The sequence below is a fragment of the Salvia miltiorrhiza genome, chromosome 1 (genome assembly GCF_028751815.1).
Source record: "Salvia miltiorrhiza cultivar Shanhuang (shh) chromosome 1, IMPLAD_Smil_shh, whole genome shotgun sequence".
NCBI classification, from domain to species: Eukaryota; Viridiplantae; Streptophyta; class Magnoliopsida; order Lamiales; family Lamiaceae; genus Salvia; species Salvia miltiorrhiza.
In genome coordinates, this window is record NC_080387.1 from 76,944,957 (window position 1) to 76,963,069 (window position 18,113).

An 18,113-nucleotide genomic window follows, 5' to 3' on the forward strand; every position below is an offset into this window, starting at 1 on the left:
GGGTATTCAAAGAGCTTGGATACGCGTGATATTCCTTGAAAGGAAAAAGGCATCGTTAGGGGCTTGGCTAAAACATTATCAGAGTTTGCAACGGAAGGCGTAACTGAAATAATCAGTGTTTACAGCGGAATGCATAACTGAGATACATGTATGAAGACATGTATCCTTTCTGAGCCTACTTTAAGTTCAACAAAAACTCTACTCAGCAACACTTCATCGCCCATCACAGCTCAACCTGCACAAACATAAACATCGAAGGGCTAAGTACAAGAGTACTTAGTGGGCAGTTGCCAAGCATATAACATAACATCATTAACAATTTCACAATATCGCATAAGAGGCATGAGTTTCTTTCATATCCTTTGCTCATTAACATTTCCAAATTCATAAATAGCATAAGGGCATTCTTCATCATCAATCTTTATTAACAAACATCGTGTCGTGGAGAAGGCCTTCCCCAACGAACACGGGCATCGCACCGTGAAGGGGAGCCTCCCTCAGCGGTCACGACATCGTACTATTGAGGGAGGCCTCCCCCAATAGACGCTGTAACACTGGCATACTGGCATACTGGCATCGCGCCGCGAGAGAGGCCTCTCTCAGCGGTCACGGGCATCGCGCCGTGAGGAAGGCCCTCCTCAGCGGACACGGCATCGTACTGTTGAGGGAGGCCTCCCCCAACAGACGCAATCATCAATCACAGACACAAACTTATCAGCGTAAAGCATTCAAGCGTAAATAAACGTAATCAAGCGTAAATCATTTAGCGTAAAGCATAATAAAGCATACCACACTTGAAGATCCAATTTGCATTTTAAAGCATAACACATGCATAGCATTTTATTTACGCGTAAGAAATTGCCCACCTGATAGCAAAGTTTTGTTAAGGTATTGTGACTCCTTGAGTAGTTCTTACTCTCGCGCTTGACCTTAATCACGAGAATATAAAATAAGACATTGCCTCGAGGAAAATTCTTAATTAATGAGAAAGCGTAATTTAACTATTATGCATGAATCAGGTATGCATGTACTAATCTTCTGAGCGATAATCGGGAATTCTACTATTAATCATCGTTAATAGATTTAGCTAATTCTCGTTTAGCGCGGTCGAATAAAACTGTGATTCTTCCTTCCTCATCGGAATATTCTAGTCGTGAAATAAACCTCGCATAAACATCTAATTCAAAATCTTGAATTGAAAAAGGACTAACTCGGCTTTAAACGAGGTGTGACCTTGTAGAAATTATCGGGCTTTTCGATAGAAACATCATTACTAGCGTAACCTCAAATAATTAATAGGCTCAAAAGAGAGTAGCCAATTAATTAAATAAACCAGTGGCTTTAAAGAAATAAATGATAATAGTTCGCTTTAAAGTCTGAAATCCAAAACAATAATTAATAAACTGGGCGGCTCATTCACTGATAAATAATTGGGCTCCATCAAAATAATTACTGCAAGGCTTAACTTAAGAAGTAGCTTCAGCCCAAGTGATGATAGAAATTAATGTGGGCTGGAAAGAATAAATCTCAGTTCAATAGGCAATTTAATCGGCCCAAATGATGAATTAAACTGGCCCAACGAAATATAAATGGGATTAGAATAATAGCCCATCGTAAAATAAGCATCAGTCCAATCTTTAAAATAATTCAAGCCCAATAGAAATAATGGGAATGGCCATTTAAATTAAAGACTGGCCCATTTCGAATTTATTTGTGAAAGCCCAAGCAATTAAAATAAAATCAAGCCCAGCTTAAAATAATTCGGCCCACAATAAATTAAAAGGAAAAGCCCAATTACCTTAAAACAAGCTAAAAATTCGGCCCAACTTAAATAAAAAGAAGCCCAAATCTTTAAAACACAAGCTCAAAATTTTCGGCCCAACTTAAAAAAAATAAATTAGGCCCAAATTAAATTAAAATCAGAGGCCCATAAGTAACTAAAATCAGCCCAATTTAAATTAAAATCAGAGGCCCATACAGTAATTAAAATCGGCCCAAAATTTATATAACTGAAGGCTGAACTATTAATTAAAATTGAGTCCATGTTAAATAAAAAGAGCAGTCCAGACTAATTAAAATCATTTAAACGAGCCCAACAAAAATAGCCCCAAAACTCAAGCCCAAACTGACTTAAGCCCATTCACTTTCCTTCTACATTTTCGGCCCAACAGAACAACTCAAGCCCAACATAAAATGCATCGGCCCAAATAACATAAGAAAATAGGCCCAACAATTAAATAAAAGAAAGCCCAAATGATTAACAAAAAATAGGGTAAGCCCAAAACATAGCCCAATCTCTCTCTCTTTCTAAACTCTCGATCTCTCTCTCATTCTCAAGGGGGCCGCTCTTCCTTCTTCTTCAAAGCCGATCTCTCTCTCTCTCTGCCAAATTCTGGTCGGCTGCGCCTACTCCGGCCGTTCAGCCGTCATATGCTCCGATCAGCTTCGATCGGCGACGCGTCAAACACCGGCGTTGCTCTCTCTCTTCATCGCAGAACCTAGCCGAGCCCTAACTCTGGAAATCATCGCCGCTGTCGCACCTCCGTCTGGAATCCGGCGAGCGGTCGTCGTCTGGGAGTGGCGCCGTCCAACTCCCGTCCTCCTATCCCTCTCCGACGTCGAGCCCTAGATTTCAGAAAAGGGAAGGACGCCGCTGTCGAGCGTCCGCGTTTGCTGCACTCGAGCCCCTGCTCGGCTCTGATCTGATCGGCGTCAGCTGCCTCCGGCGATTCTCTCCACCGGCGACTGGAGTAAGAAGGCCTACGCCTCTCACCGCGTCGCTGCTGCCCCTGGACGCTGCTGCTGCGCACAAGTCTCAGCTCGTCGCCGGGCAGCTGCTGTTCGGGGCCCTGATGAGGTTGGGCGAGTTCGCCCTGTCCCGACCGTCGTCGTCGTCCCCGTCGGGCTGTCAGCCCTTCTTTCCGATGCAGGCAAGACGACGAGAGTTCGCCGTTTTCATTCTTCGTTCCAGCAGTTGAGGTTCGGCCCTAACTCTTAGTATTTTTAAAAGCAAAAGCAGCAAGATATGGTTTTTTTTCTAGTTCAGTGCAGTCCGTAAATTAAACCTTTGGCTCCTATTGTCGTTTATGCTATAGATTGAAACTAGGCATCATGGTTTTGCTATGTGTCGTCAGAAATTCTCATTGTATTTGCCTTGTGTGAAAGTCATGGGTTGTTGATTCTATATGGATAAAAGATTATACCATTCGTCTCCTACTATGCTTTTCAAATAAACTGATCATATGCTTCATGGGAAATGAGGCGTGTAACAAAGAAGAAAGCATACCGATGTAAAAATACCTTGAATGTTCTTGTGTTTTTGGTTGGTTGCTCTGGAGTTCAATGGATAGAAACTGAAATAAATTGCTTATTTGCTTAACAATTGCAGGCTGAACTTATGAAGGAAATGGAGGGATTTAAGCCTAGGCTTACCTCTGGCAGCACAATGAATCTCCCTTTTCGTTTGATTGCCGATGCGCCAATGAAGAAAATGAGAGGAATGCTAGCTTAAAAAGAGATTATATGAGAAGGAGTTGTTGGTTGATGGGAGTTGATATTAAAAGAGGGCGGCTGAAGAGATGGGGAACAAGGGTGGTGGGCAGCACACTCATTTTCTTTCTCTCAACTTTAATGATTTTTATGGTAGTGGTGGGGAGGTAAGAGTGAGTGGAAATTGAAGGGGATTGGAGGCTGCTGCAGATTTTGCACAGCCCCACACATTTCATATCTCTCTATCTTCTTTTCTTTTATTGACTTTTCTTCCTTTGATTGTTAATACTTTAGTGAGTGGCAGTAAGTGGCCACGTAGAGTACAAAATCTTTGTGATATACTAGACGATTTTCCCCAAGCTGGGAACTAGCCTGTAATCTGTGAACTGTAAATAAAATACTGACTTCTATTCTCTATCATCCGTTATTGTATCTGTTTGATATCTTTTTCCTTGCCTGCTAACTTGATAAACTATAATATAACTTAAATTAAATCCGTAGATTTAATCTGCTTTGCTGTCGGAATAAATCCTCGACTTCTAGTAGCACTAATAAAATATAACTGCTTCCGTTTCTCGATTAATAAATAACTTGACTTCGCTAAGTCAATTAAAAATAATAATTATTGAATAGCTCAATAATCCTCGTCGCGTTTTTCTCATGCATACAAAAGCATACGGCTAAAATAATACTCCATTTCTGATAAAAAAAATCAGGACTATAAACTGAATTCATATATAACTGGTAACTGGGTTTCATTTACTGAAAGATGCGATATTAATTATCGCGATACCATATTAAATAAAAATAAAAATGCGGGTCATTACATACTACCCCTCTTAACAAAAATTTCGTCCCGAAATTTGCATATCTCTGCTAAAACAGTTCGGGGTATTTTTCCTTCATCTTGTCTTCAAGTTCCCACGTAGCTTTTCTTGTCTGCGGTGTCTCCATAAGATTTTCACTGATGTGATTGAGGCTGATTTCGCAAGTGTCCACGTATTACCGGCAAGGGTGTGTGGGTGTTCCCAATTGCTGAACCTCGTTGTCTGTTGGGGCATTGCGTGGAGTAGTGACCCTTTTGGCCACAATTGTAACAACCGTTAGTTCCGGCCCGACAGATACCCCTATGCATCTTACCGCAATTTGGGCAAGGTGAAATTCCTCTCTGACCTTGGTTACCTCCAGTTGGCTCGAGATTAGTCTGTGCCTCGTGCCTTTGTTGAATAAACTGTTCGGCCCGTTCTTTTTGTTGCCACACTTTCTTATTAGTCTGATTGATATTGTCTTCGTTGTTGTCCCACTTGCGCTTCCCTTTGAGAGTATGTGAGGCTACTGGTGGATCATTTGGCGTTGAGATCAACAATGGGGTTGACTTGTCCGACGGCATTGCAGCTTCAATGTCAAGTGCCCTGTTCAGAGACTCCGTGTATGAGAGTCCTCCGTGGCTTGCTAGAGCCATCCTAATTTCGTACCGCAGTCCGGCACAAAATTTCTCTGCCATCTTCTCATCTGTGTCCACTTGTTGTGGAGCAAACCTCGACAGGTTGCAGAATTCCTTGTCGTATTCAACCACAGGTTTCTTTCCTTGTTTCAACTCGTAGAACTCAGTTTTTTTTTTTCTTCCTATAGCTTTTTGGAATATATTTATCATATAATCCTGTCTTAAAATCTTCCCAAGTATAACTTGCCCATTGTTCAGGTGTCAGAATTTTTCGTCGTGCTTCCCACCAGAAAGTTGAAAATGCGTTCCATTGCACGCACCCAAATCTCAGCTTCAGCTGGTTCACTCGTTCCGTCAAACGTAGGTGGATTTTGCGTTAAAAAGAGTTCTTCGACTCTCCTAGTTGGGGGCGGAGGGGATGAGTTATGTCCTCGAGCATCTTGTGGTTCTTCGGGTACAGCGTTACGGTTTCTGCGATTGTTATTGTTTCTCGCAGGGCGTCCTCTCTTAGGCGGCATTCTGATAGCAGGGATGTGCCAATTAGTACACTCTAGCATAATCTAATACAAGCCTCTAAAGAATTCTTGTACAGGTTAACTTAATGACAACATTGATGTAGTAAGCTTTAAGGGTCCTTAGCATCTCATTTCCATGAGTCATATCAATTCTTAAGCATATAATATCACATCATCTAAACTGGATACTTAGGCATAAGTCATGGAGATTTATAGCGGCTATAATATCATGAGCTTAAAAATTATTCTATATGTATCACTTATCTTGCTTCCTTCACTATAGCCACCAAAAGATACAATCTAATTTCTTCTATGTTTGCTTCTATGTTCTGTAGTAGTGGTGATCTCATATCTTAATAGCTCTATGTTCATAGGGATTTATTCCATAGGCATACTTAATCGTACTTACGTAAATCATTTCATTCAATAACAACATAACATAGCTATTAACAGTTACTCACTTTGCTATTACGATAATTCTCACTTTTTGTAAACATTAACTCAAAACTTGGAAGAGCATACCATTCTGCTTCGTTGAGTGTGATGCGATGAAGTGCTGAGCTTTGTCGATTGAACTCTAGACACTTTAGTGATCAATTCAAAGTTTGGCTTAAATAAACTCTTAGGCTCAGAGCAAACGAACTGCTCTGATACCACTCTGTCACGACCGGCCTTAATTAAGGATAATTAATCCGGGAAAACCATGACTGGGGAAGGGAAATTACGAAGCGGGTTTAGAAAGGGGTGCATAAAAGAATACTCAAAGAGCTTGGATACGCGTGAAATATTCCTTAAAAAGGAAAAATGCATAGTTTGCATAAAAAGGGTATTCAAAGAGCTTGGATACGCGTGATATTCCTTGAAAGGAAAAAGGCATCGTTAGGGGCTTGGCTAAAACATTATCAGAGTTTGCAACGGAAGGCGTAACTGAAATAATCAGTGTTTACAGCGGAATGCATAACTGAGATACATGTATGAAGACATGTATCCTTTCTGAGCCTACTTTAAGTTCAACAAAAACTCTACTCAGCAACACTTCATCGCCCATCACAGCTCAACCTGCACAAACATAAACATCGAAGGGCTAAGTACAAGAGTACTTAGTGGGCAGTTGCCAAGCATATAACATAACATCATTAACAATTTCACAATATCGCATAAGAGGCATGAGTTTCTTTCATATCCTTTGCTCATTAACATTTCCAAATTCATAAATAGCATAAGGGCATTCTTCATCATCAATCTTTATTAACAAACATCGTGTCGTGGAGAAGGCCTTCCCCAACGAACACGGGCATCGCACCGTGAAGGGAAGCCTCCCTCAGCGGTCACGACATCGTACTATTGAGGGAGGCCTCCCCCAATAGACGCTGTAACACTGGCATACTGGCATACTGGCATCGCGCCGCGAGAGAGGCCTCTCTCAGCGGTCACGGGCATCGCGCCGTGAGGAAGGCCCTCCTCAGCGGACACGGCATCGTACTGTTGAGGGAGGCCTCCCCCAACAGACGCAATCATCAATCACAGACACAAACTTATCAGCGTAAAGCATTCAAGCGTAAATAAACGTAATCAAGCGTAAATCATTTAGCGTAAAGCATAATAAAGCATACCACACTTGAAGATCCAATTTGCATTTTAAAGCATAACACATGCATAGCATTTTATTTACGCGTAAGAAATTGCCCACCTGATAGCAAAGTTTTGTTAAGGTATTGTGACTCCTTGAGTAGTTCTTACTCTCGCGCTTGACCTTAATCACGAGAATATAAAATAAGACATTGCCTCGAGGAAAATTCTTAATTAATGAGAAAGCGTAATTTAACTATTATGCATGAATCAGGTATGCATGTACTAATCTTCTGAGCGATAATCGGGAATTCTACTATTAATCATCGTTAATAGATTTAGCTAATTCTCGTTTAGCGCGGTCGAATAAAACTGTGATTCTTCCTTCCTCATCGGAATATTCTAGTCGTGAAATAAACCTCGCATAAACATCTAATTCAAAATCTTGAATTGAAAAAGGACTAACTCGGCTTTAAACGAGGTGTGACCTTGTAGAAATTATCGGGCTTTTCGATAGAAACATCATTACTAGCGTAACCTCAAATAATTAATAGGCTCAAAAGAGAGTAGCCAATTAATTAAATAAACCAGTGGCTTTAAAGAAATAAATGATAATAGTTCGCTTTAAAGTCTGAAATCCAAAACAATAATTAATAAACTGGGCGGCTCATTCACTGATAAATAATTGGGCTCCATCAAAATAATTACTGCAAGGCTTAACTTAAGAAGTAGCTTCAGCCCAAGTGATGATAGAAATTAATGTGGGCTGGAAAGAATAAATCTCAGTTCAATAGGCAATTTAATCGGCCCAAATGATGAATTAAACTGGCCCAACGAAATATAAATGGGATTAGAATAATAGCCCATCGTAAAATAAGCATCAGTCCAATCTTTAAAATAATTCAAGCCCAATAGAAATAATGGGAATGGCCATTTAAATTAAAGACTGGCCCATTTCGAATTTATTTGTGAAAGCCCAAGCAATTAAAATAAAATCAAGCCCAGCTTAAAATAATTCGGCCCACAATAAATTAAAAGGAAAAGCCCAATTACCTTAAAACAAGCTAAAAATTCGGCCCAACTTAAATAAAAAGAAGCCCAAATCTTTAAAACACAAGCTCAAAATTTTCGGCCCAACTTAAAAAAAATAAATTAGGCCCAAATTAAATTAAAATCAGAGGCCCATAAGTAACTAAAATCAGCCCAATTTAAATTAAAATCAGAGGCCCATACAGTAATTAAAATCGGCCCAAAATTTATATAACTGAAGGCTGAACTATTAATTAAAATTGAGTCCATGTTAAATAAAAAGAGCAGTCCAGACTAATTAAAATCATTTAAACGAGCCCAACAAAAATAGCCCCAAAACTCAAGCCCAAACTGACTTAAGCCCATTCACTTTCCTTCTACATTTTCGGCCCAACAGAACAACTCAAGCCCAACATAAAATGCATCGGCCCAAATAACATAAGAAAATAGGCCCAACAATTAAATAAAAGAAAGCCCAAATGATTAACAAAAAAATAGGGTAAGCCCAAAACATAGCCCAATCTCTCTCTCTTTCTAAACTCTCGATCTCTCTCTCATTCTCAAGGGGGCCGCTCTTCCTTCTTCTTCAAAGCCGATCTCTCTCTCTCTCTGCCAAATTCTGGTCGGCTGCGCCTACTCCGGCCGTTCAGCCGTCATATGCTCCGATCAGCTTCGATCGGCGACGCGTCAAACACCGGCGTTGCTCTCTCTCTTCATCGCAGAACCTAGCCGAGCCCTAACTCTGGAAATCATCGCCGCTGTCGCACCTCCGTCTGGAATCCGGCGAGCGGTCGTCGTCTGGGAGTGGCGCCGTCCAACTCCCGTCCTCCTATCCCTCTCCGACGTCGAGCCCTAGATTTCAGAAAAGGGAAGGACGCCGCTGTCGAGCGTCCGCGTTTGCTGCACTCGAGCCCCTGCTCGGCTCTGATCTGATCGGCGTCAGCTGCCTCCGGCGATTCTCTCCACCGGCGACTGGAGTAAGAAGGCCTACGCCTCTCACCGCGTCGCTGCTGCCCCTGGACGCTGCTGCTGCGCACAAGTCTCAGCTCGTCGCCGGGCAGCTGCTGTTCGGGGCCCTGATGAGGTTGGGCGAGTTCGCCCTGTCCCGACCGTCGTCGTCGTCCCCGTCGGGCTGTCAGCCCTTCTTTCCGATGCAGGCAAGACGACGAGAGTTCGCCGTTTTCATTCTTCGTTCCAGCAGTTGAGGTTCGGCCCTAACTCTTAGTATTTTTAAAAGCAAAAGCAGCAAGATATGGTTTTTTTTCTAGTTCAGTGCAGTCCGTAAATTAAACCTTTGGCTCCTATTGTCGTTTATGCTATAGATTGAAACTAGGCATCATGGTTTTGCTATGTGTCGTCAGAAATTCTCATTGTATTTGCCTTGTGTGAAAGTCATGGGTTGTTGATTCTATATGGATAAAAGATTATACCATTCGTCTCCTACTATGCTTTTCAAATAAACTGATCATATGCTTCATGGGAAATGAGGCGTGTAACAAAGAAGAAAGCATACCGATGTAAAAATACCTTGAATGTTCTTGTGTTTTTGGTTGGTTGCTCTGGAGTTCAATGGATAGAAACTGAAATAAATTGCTTATTTGCTTAACAATTGCAGGCTGAACTTATGAAGGAAATGGAGGGATTTAAGCCTAGGCTTACCTCTGGCAGCACAATGAATCTCCCTTTTCGTTTGATTGCCGATGCGCCAATGAAGAAAATGAGAGGAATGCTAGCTTAAAAAGAGATTATATGAGAAGGAGTTGTTGGTTGATGGGAGTTGATATTAAAAGAGGGCGGCTGAAGAGATGGGGAACAAGGGTGGTGGGCAGCACACTCATTTTCTTTCTCTCAACTTTAATGATTTTTATGGTAGTGGTGGGGAGGTAAGAGTGAGTGGAAATTGAAGGGGATTGGAGGCTGCTGCAGATTTTGCACAGCCCCACACATTTCATATCTCTCTATCTTCTTTTCTTTTATTGACTTTTCTTCCTTTGATTGTTAATACTTTAGTGAGTGGCAGTAAGTGGCCACGTAGAGTACAAAATCTTTGTGATATACTAGACGATTTTCCCCAAGCTGGGAACTAGCCTGTAATCTGTGAACTGTAAATAAAATACTGGCTTCTATTCTCTATCATCCGTTATTGTATCTGTTTGATATCTTTTTCCTTGCCTGCTAACTTGATAAACTATAATATAACTTAAATTAAATCCGTAGATTTAATCTGCTTTGCTGTCGGAATAAATCCTCGACTTCTAGTAGCACTAATAAAATATAACTGCTTCCGTTTCTCGATTAATAAATAACTTGACTTCGCTAAGTCAATTAAAAATAATAATTATTGAATAGCTCAATAATCCTCGTCGCGTTTTTCTCATGCATACAAAAGCATACGGCTAAAATAATACTCCATTTCTGATAAAAAAAATCAGGACTATAAACTGAATTCATATATAACTGGTAACTGGGTTTCATTTACTGAAAGATGCGATATTAATTATCGCGATACCATATTAAATAAAAATAAAAATGCGGGTCATTACAGGATATAAACAAAAGGTGTGTTGATAATTATTGTTTACGATTATCTTAGATAAATAAAAATAACATAAGCAAGATTTTAGGATATCTCAGGACCTTCATAAATACTATTACGTGAGCTAATATCCCATTACAAGGGTGGGACTAATAAAAAAAATTCAAATAATGAAAATAAAAATATCCATACATCTTATCAATTATGAAATGTAAATTAACATTGTCCAACTATATGAAATTAAATGAATGTATGTATGTATCTCTTGTGATATTTTGAGTACTTAATGTGATCTTTCAAAACTTGTTGAACCTATAATGGTTATTAGATTCAATAAATCTATGCAGTCACATTTTGGTCACCCACAATTTAATTGAATAAAAAAAAATTCAATTAATTTAATAGAATTTAGTCGTTTTATTGTACTATCTATATTGTAGTTATTTTTTTTGCATCTTTTATTTTTAATTTATTTTTAATAAAACTAAAAAAGTTACAAAAAATTATAAAAAACTACAATGTAGAGAATATAATAAAATAACTAAATTTTATATTTATTTTAAAAAATAAGTTAAATAAATTAATATTTTTTCTATTTAAGTTAAATTATTAGTATAAAGAATCAATATTAATAAAGATAAGACCATACCTTTCAAATTGTTCATTGACAAGTCAATACTCTCAAGTTGTGTACATTGACCCAAACTCAATGGTATGTCTCCCTCCAATTTGTTCCACCTCAGGCTAAGTAGTTTGAGTCTTTGAAGGTTATTATGTGAGCAAATGTCTTTTGATAGGCGGCCTGATAAAGTATTATGGTATAAAATACACCCTCCGTACGCAAAAAAAATATATACTAAATAGCTTCAGCACAAATTTGAAGAATTTTGTTAAGTTTTTGTTAAGCGTATTGTGACCAAATTTTACGAACTCCAGACGGTATAATCTCACAAATCAACTTGATAATAGTATTACGGAAAATAATACTATAACTTAATTTAAATTACAGTTTAAAATAATTCCACGTCAAAATGCTCACTAGTTTTTTATATTTGGAGATGAGCATCTGAATAAAGAATTAGTATTAATAAAGTTGAAAGTAAAATGAGAAAAGAATAAATAAATTGCTTAGCTATATATACATCATGTTACTGAGGAACTGCAAAATATCATTAGACGCAAGAGCCATAGCTTTGCCATTAATTTACCCCAAAATCTACGTTTAAACCGAATGACATTATCAACCAATTTCTGGATTATCAATAGAAATGAAATAGTAAGGCATCAAACTAGTTAAATTCTCAGTATAGAGATAAGAACATACCTATCAAATTGTTGGAACTAAGGTCTAATTCCTTAAGCAGTGTGATATTCCACTAAAGTAGTTGCTTGACAAGTTAATACTCTCAAGTTGTGGACATTGGTACAAATTCGATGGTATATCTCCTTCCAATTTGTTAAACGACAAGTTAAGTAGTTTGAGTCTTTGAAGGTTCTACTAACAACAAATTAAAAAATGGATAGAGGAATAGTACCATGAAAAAAGTTATAACTCATATCAAGATAAGCGAGTGAAGAAAGATTTCCAATTTCCTGTGGAATGCTTCCTTCGAGTCCCATATCAGAGATATTTAATTTAGTGACCCTGCTACGACGTGAATCACAAGTAACTCCTCTCCACGTGCAAAACGAGGTTCCACTGCTCCAATTATTTTTCAACATATTGTAAGGATCTGAAGTGATGTGGGATTTGAAGGCAAGAAGTATATATTCATCACTTTTGATTTGAGTTATGTTGTGTGCAGCAGAGAGGCTAAGACATGAAAACAATAAGAGAAGCGAAAGAAGGGAAAATGGGGAAAATGCATCCATATTGTGAGTGCTAATTGTGTGAGAAAACAAGAAGCCTACAAATGCCATTTATATTCAAATCTAAAACACTTCTTGTGAGCCTAAATGTGTTTCACATTTTCATGGATAAATTAAATTTGCAATATTTAATGGTACGTGAAATTGAATCACACACATGTATGTTAACATTGATCATTAGAGGAAGAATCATTGTGAAATTGAATTTGCAATATTTAATGGTTCGGTATCGCGATAATCACTGAATAATAATTGCTTAATCTAATTGTATTAACTTTTTAAAGGTTTATAATTTTCAGAAATTGATTGAAAAATGATATATAGTTGTTTCCATTTGAAAAAGGGATTTAAGCATAAGACCAAATGTGCATCACATATTTATAATACAGTGTACAAGTGGTGTTCAAAACCCACCAATTAATATAGTGGGTTTGGTTGGAGAAGTGTGGTGATGGGTTATGGAAGTGGATTTATAGTTGGAATTGGAATTGGTTACATTATTGTTAGAAATGGAAGGCCAAGATGCTTAGTGGAATTTTTTTCTTCCTAAATCTACCATAAATATAAAACGAAGTGGGTTTTGATCCATGAAATAATAAAAATTTGAACTTAAATATAAAAGAGTAATTCTATTCATAGCCTCCCGTTTTACTCCCTATAACCCCTTATATAAAATAATATTAAAGAATATTCTCTGATATCTCTTAAACTCAGTCTCCTCGTCTCTAGTTCTCTGACTCGCGTCCTCTCATATCTGTTCACATGAAATTCTCAGCTTGAAATGAATCTTTTTTAAGTCTTAACCACCTTCGATTACAGATGTAAAAACAAATCTGAAAACTGGTTGAAGAATCAGTATTATTCAAGTTGAAGAAATAATGTCAGTTGAATTGAAATGGGTTCACTATTTCACACGACAAATCTCTTGAATATTATTTTAATGGTTTGATCGTGATAATGGCAGAACAACTTATGAATGTAAGTTGATTCTGAATCATCCCATGAGAGTCAATTTCACCTAGATTCAATCTTATGTGGCAATGAAAAATGTCAAGTTGTGGGACTATTCAAATTGGATTTGACCGAAATTGTCATATTTCGCCCTATTATCGGTTTTGCAGCTTTGCTTTTAACCCCTTAATAATTAATTGGATTATTCATATCTGATATGTTCGATTTCTGGTGCTATATCTTGCAATAAGTAATCGGATCTCTCAAGATATGGAGTGAAAAATGAATAATTAAATTTCTTAACTATAAACAAATTATTGGGGAGCCCAGTGGCATCTTCTATATGGAAAATTACTCTCAGTTAGTATTTTTCTAGGACGTGATAATTTTCAAAAATCGATTGAAAGGAAAATATAATTGTCTCTTACATAACGGGCAATAGACTTTGACTTATGCATGAGACTAAAATGTGTATCACATATTATTTCCAATTCTCATGGTTAGTTACGATATACCAAACTCTTTCACTAAAGTTTTGGTGTAAAGAGTAGTGCACACATATTTACAATGAGAATAAATAAATCAATAAAATTTACAAATGTGGTAAAAAATTTACCCCCTCCAGAATTCAATCACGGACATATTTTGTTCCCTTTTCTACTAACATAGCCTCCAACGACTCATATAGAGTTATTTAATCGAAGAATTTGAAGACAGCTATAATTAATTTAACAATCTTTTCATGATCAGAAAGTTTGAAGAAAGCAAAAAATATGTTTAGACGTCGAAATTATTAACACGCCAAAGATAAAAACTTTTCGAAATAATTAATATGCTGAATTAATTAGGTAATTACTTTAATTGAACTCCCCAGGCCCAATTAATCACTAATCCTCTTTTTGGTAATTTTTTTTTTTTAATATTACTTCATCCCTTCACGATAAATATGGTGTAGAAAGAAGAACATGGATTTAAAGAAAATTTTAAAAAATGTGTATGGAATAGAGAAAGATCCCATGAAAATTGAATTGTTAATAAATAATGTGCGGGATGACTTTTTTGGTAAATATTGAGATAAAAGTATAAAATTATATGTCCATGAAAAAATCACATTTATTGTGGACGGAGAAAAATGACAAAACGATAGCATGGACGAAGGGTCGACCTGTAACACCCAGCATTTTCACTGCAGTATATATATTATTAATATTGTTTTCTATGATTTTAAAGAAGAAAGAGAAGTCTCAATTTTTATGTAAAACCTGAACTTAGTTATTTAACGAGCAGATTATATCGGGATTTTTTAAAAATCATAGAAGCCCGAGTATTTCATGATTTTAAGGTTGATAGGATTTTATGCAAAAAGCCCAATACTTAGCATTTTGGCTAGCAATTTTATTTGAATGTGAAGTAGCCAGAGCCCAATTTGTGTATATGAATTCAGTTTTTAAGTATAAAAACAATAGCTATTTGGTTGGGCTAAGAATATTAAGAAATGATGAGGAAGCCCAAACCCAACATTCTTTCCTTAAGCAGATTAGTCAACCTTAAATTATTCAGATTATTAATTCAGATTAGTTATTCTTCATACACGTAGCATTTAGCTTCCACGCAGCTGCTCACACAAACCGACTCAAGTCAGTATAAGCTTCATCCCTCAAGCGTTGAACCATTTTCTTCATTCTGCAAAATCTTAACTACTACTCCAGTAAACATCCATCCAACACACAAATTACACACAATCATCCACAGCAGACATCAAAGAAGGTAGTCTTTCTTTTCAATACAGTTAACTTTATATCATAAAGGCAGCAACCAAGAACTGTGATGAGTAATAACTATAATCACATATGCAATCCTGACTTCATAAACACAGTTCCAATTTCTTAATAACAATAAAGAAATAGATTTATCACATATAAAAATCGGATCTTGAGCAGTAGCCACTCCGAGAGACACCTGAAATAGAAAAACTAGGGATTGATTAGTTTGAGGTATTAGAACTGAAATAGGTTATTGAAATAGAAAATAAAGAAAAAGAGAAAAGAAGAAGGAAAATAATTAGAACAAGGGAAAGGATGGCAGCAGCAGCAGCAACCGCGAGCCACCGCGACGGAGGCGCGACTGGCGGCAGCGACCGCCGGCACTGCCCACGCCACGGCGGTCCGCGGTGGCCGCCAGTAGCACAGAGAGTTTGAGCGAGAGAGAGTAAGACAAAGACAGAGAGACACGGACATGAGAGAAAGTAGAGCGAGATAGAGGCAGGGAGAGAAGAGCAGAGCGGCGGCGACCGCCGGCGCTGCATGCGCCGCTGCGGCCGCTGCAAGCAAAGGGGCAGAGAGAGAGATCGAGATTAAGAGCGCAGAGAAGGCAGAAAGAGAGATCGAGAGACAGAGAGAAAAAGAGGGAGAAAGAGAAGCTTACCTGAGATGGAGTAGGTGGCAGTGCGACGGGGACAACGGTGGCAGTGAAACTCGCCGGATGACTGGAGTTGAAGGGGGGAAAATTAGAAACCCTAGGTTGATTTTGAATTAAGAATTGGGGAAAAGGGAAGGAAAGGAAGAAGAAGGGGAGAGAGACGCCGGCCTCGCCGCGCCCGAGGCGGCGAGGACTGGCGACGTCGCCGGGCGAGAGGGAGAGGGAAAGTGAGAGACGCAGGTGAGAGAACAGAGAGAAATGGAGTCTGCGTAAAAAGAAAAAGAAGGAAGAAGAGAGATGTTGACTTTAGTATATTCTAGACTTAAGTTCTATTTAGTTTTTATTTATTTTGATTAATTGGGCTTTGAGAATTTCATATTGGGTTTAAATAATACTTGGGCCATTAATTGCTATTGGACCTTAGTAATAAATTAGATTAGGGGCTTAATTATTGGTTTGGGTCCTTAATTCATTTATTAATTGAGATGAGTTTATTTTAATTTAAGCCTATAAATATGTATAAAGGATTATTAGCTATTTGCTAATAATTGGCTTGATTTATTAAATGGCCTAGACATATAATTAAATTATGCTATTACTCTATGTAATTATGCATAAATTAGACACTATATTATTATAGAATCAAATTCTTGAAAGAAGAGAAAAATAGATTTATATTATTTCCAGTTAATAGCTATTTATTAAATTAGAATGAGTAGAGTTATGATTAACGCTAGAGTTATGAGTATTGCAGTTTAAGTTTATGTTAGTTTTTGTTGATAAGTTTGCCGGATACCAACTAATCTTCATACCATAAATCCCAATAGAGCTATCATCTTAAAACCAACATAAGTATTCCTTTTAAATCAGTCCATATCATTTTCCTCATTATTTATTAGTCAGTTTTTTATACTGAATGTCAGATACAAGCAAGGGTAAAGCAATAGTTCAGAATTACTAGTATTGTCAGACCACGATCAGGTGGGCTTTCTAAACTCAAAATATGAAGTGCACACTATTTCATGATGTTTACATGAATGAAGTTATATTAAAGTTGTTGACTTGCCAAAACTTTTATGAGCTTGTATGATACCTATCTGGCACCAGAAGTTAATCGAATTCGGATCCTGTTCTATCCAGATGATAGACAGGATTAGTGTACACAAGGGACCGTGAGCCGATCTAGCATATCGGCCGGCCTAGGACCGTGAGCCGGTTTAGCGTATCGGCCGGTCTAGGTTCGTGAGCTGGTTTAGCGTATCGGCCGGTCTAGGACCGTGAGCCGGTTTAGCGTATCGGCCGGTCAGTGACCGTAGAAGGTGGCCACCTTCTCGGCACACAGTTATCATTGCAGATATGGTAGAGTACAAAGAAGTATGTCTGCAGACGCATGCCAAGTTTATGATAATTACAGGGAAGTTTTATAGTTTGGCATGCACAGGTTATTTAAATAAAACTCTTGTGTAATGCTTGAAATGGCAAGTTCAATATATAGCTCTAAGAGCAAGCTTTCAAGCTATTTTGGCATGTGACCATTGAGTACCTTTTTAGTACTCAGCCCTGCATATGTTTTCTAAATGTGCAGGCTAAGCTGTGATGCAGATGGATGTCAGCAGAGCGAAGCTTTGAAACATAAGTACTAAATTAGGCTCAGGATTTCATGTCTTCATACATGTAATCCGCTTAAGTTACTCCGCTGCAACGCTTAGTGCGTTTTACTTTATTGATGTGTTGCAAAGTTTTCAAACTAATAGCTTTGAGATTATGCCCCGTGATACTTAGACAACTTGTCGTTATATTGTTGTAAGTTGTCTACTCAGGAGTTTTAAGAAAAGATTGCTTATGATTACCAAATATTTTGGTAAATTATCGTTTAAGCAGGTTAGTGATTTTTATTGAGATCTATTTTCTTTTTCATTTTCTTATTTTGTTTTCAGTCACACTTTTTCCCGACTTAACTATTCACTAGCTTAGGTCGGGCTGTGACACGACCCAACTCGAAAAGTAAGTCCACCAACCCAGCCCAGCCCAATAATCACTTTTGCATACAAAACCTTTTTGGGCCTGAGGCTCAATGGCCCAATCTAGTTGGGTCAATTCATTTTTGACATTTAAAGGCGTGAAAGGTGCTATGTATCGGATGTATAATGAAAAATTTAATAAAATTTGAAAAATGGTGTCATAACAGTAAAATTTAATCGTCTCAAAAAAAAAAAAAAAAAAAAAAGTAAAATTCAATAAAATTTGAAAAAAAAATTTTGTTATCGGATGTATAATGATACAAGAAAATACA

At 37.8% G+C, this 18,113-nt stretch overlaps 5 long non-coding RNA genes across 5 annotated transcripts; 3 read left to right on the forward strand and 2 right to left on the reverse strand.

The window, feature by feature from the left end:
* Positions 1–2,337: 2,337 nt before the first annotated feature.
* Positions 2,338–3,572, reverse strand: LOC131006382 (uncharacterized). The gene is made up of 2 exons (XR_009095504.1): positions 3,433–3,572; positions 2,338–3,353 (listed from the first exon to the last, which is right to left on the reverse strand). It is a non-coding gene; the product is annotated as an uncharacterized LOC131006382 (long non-coding RNA).
* Positions 2,856–3,848, forward strand: LOC131006390 (uncharacterized). Its single transcript, XR_009095511.1, has 2 exons — positions 2,856–2,979; positions 3,389–3,848. It is a non-coding gene; the product is annotated as an uncharacterized LOC131006390 (long non-coding RNA).
* Positions 3,849–7,625: 3,777 nt separating this feature from the next.
* Positions 7,626–10,121, forward strand: LOC131006391 (uncharacterized). The gene is made up of 2 exons (XR_009095512.1): positions 7,626–9,252; positions 9,662–10,121. It is a non-coding gene; the product is annotated as an uncharacterized LOC131006391 (long non-coding RNA).
* Positions 10,122–14,956: 4,835 nt separating this feature from the next.
* On the forward strand, positions 14,957–17,589 carry LOC131006392 (uncharacterized). Its single transcript, XR_009095513.1, has 2 exons — positions 14,957–15,169; positions 17,406–17,589. It is a non-coding gene; the product is annotated as an uncharacterized LOC131006392 (long non-coding RNA).
* LOC131006383 (uncharacterized) lies at positions 15,176–16,737 on the reverse strand. The gene is made up of 2 exons (XR_009095505.1): positions 15,827–16,737; positions 15,176–15,375 (listed from the first exon to the last, which is right to left on the reverse strand). It is a non-coding gene; the product is annotated as an uncharacterized LOC131006383 (long non-coding RNA).
* Positions 17,590–18,113: the final 524 nt, after the last annotated feature.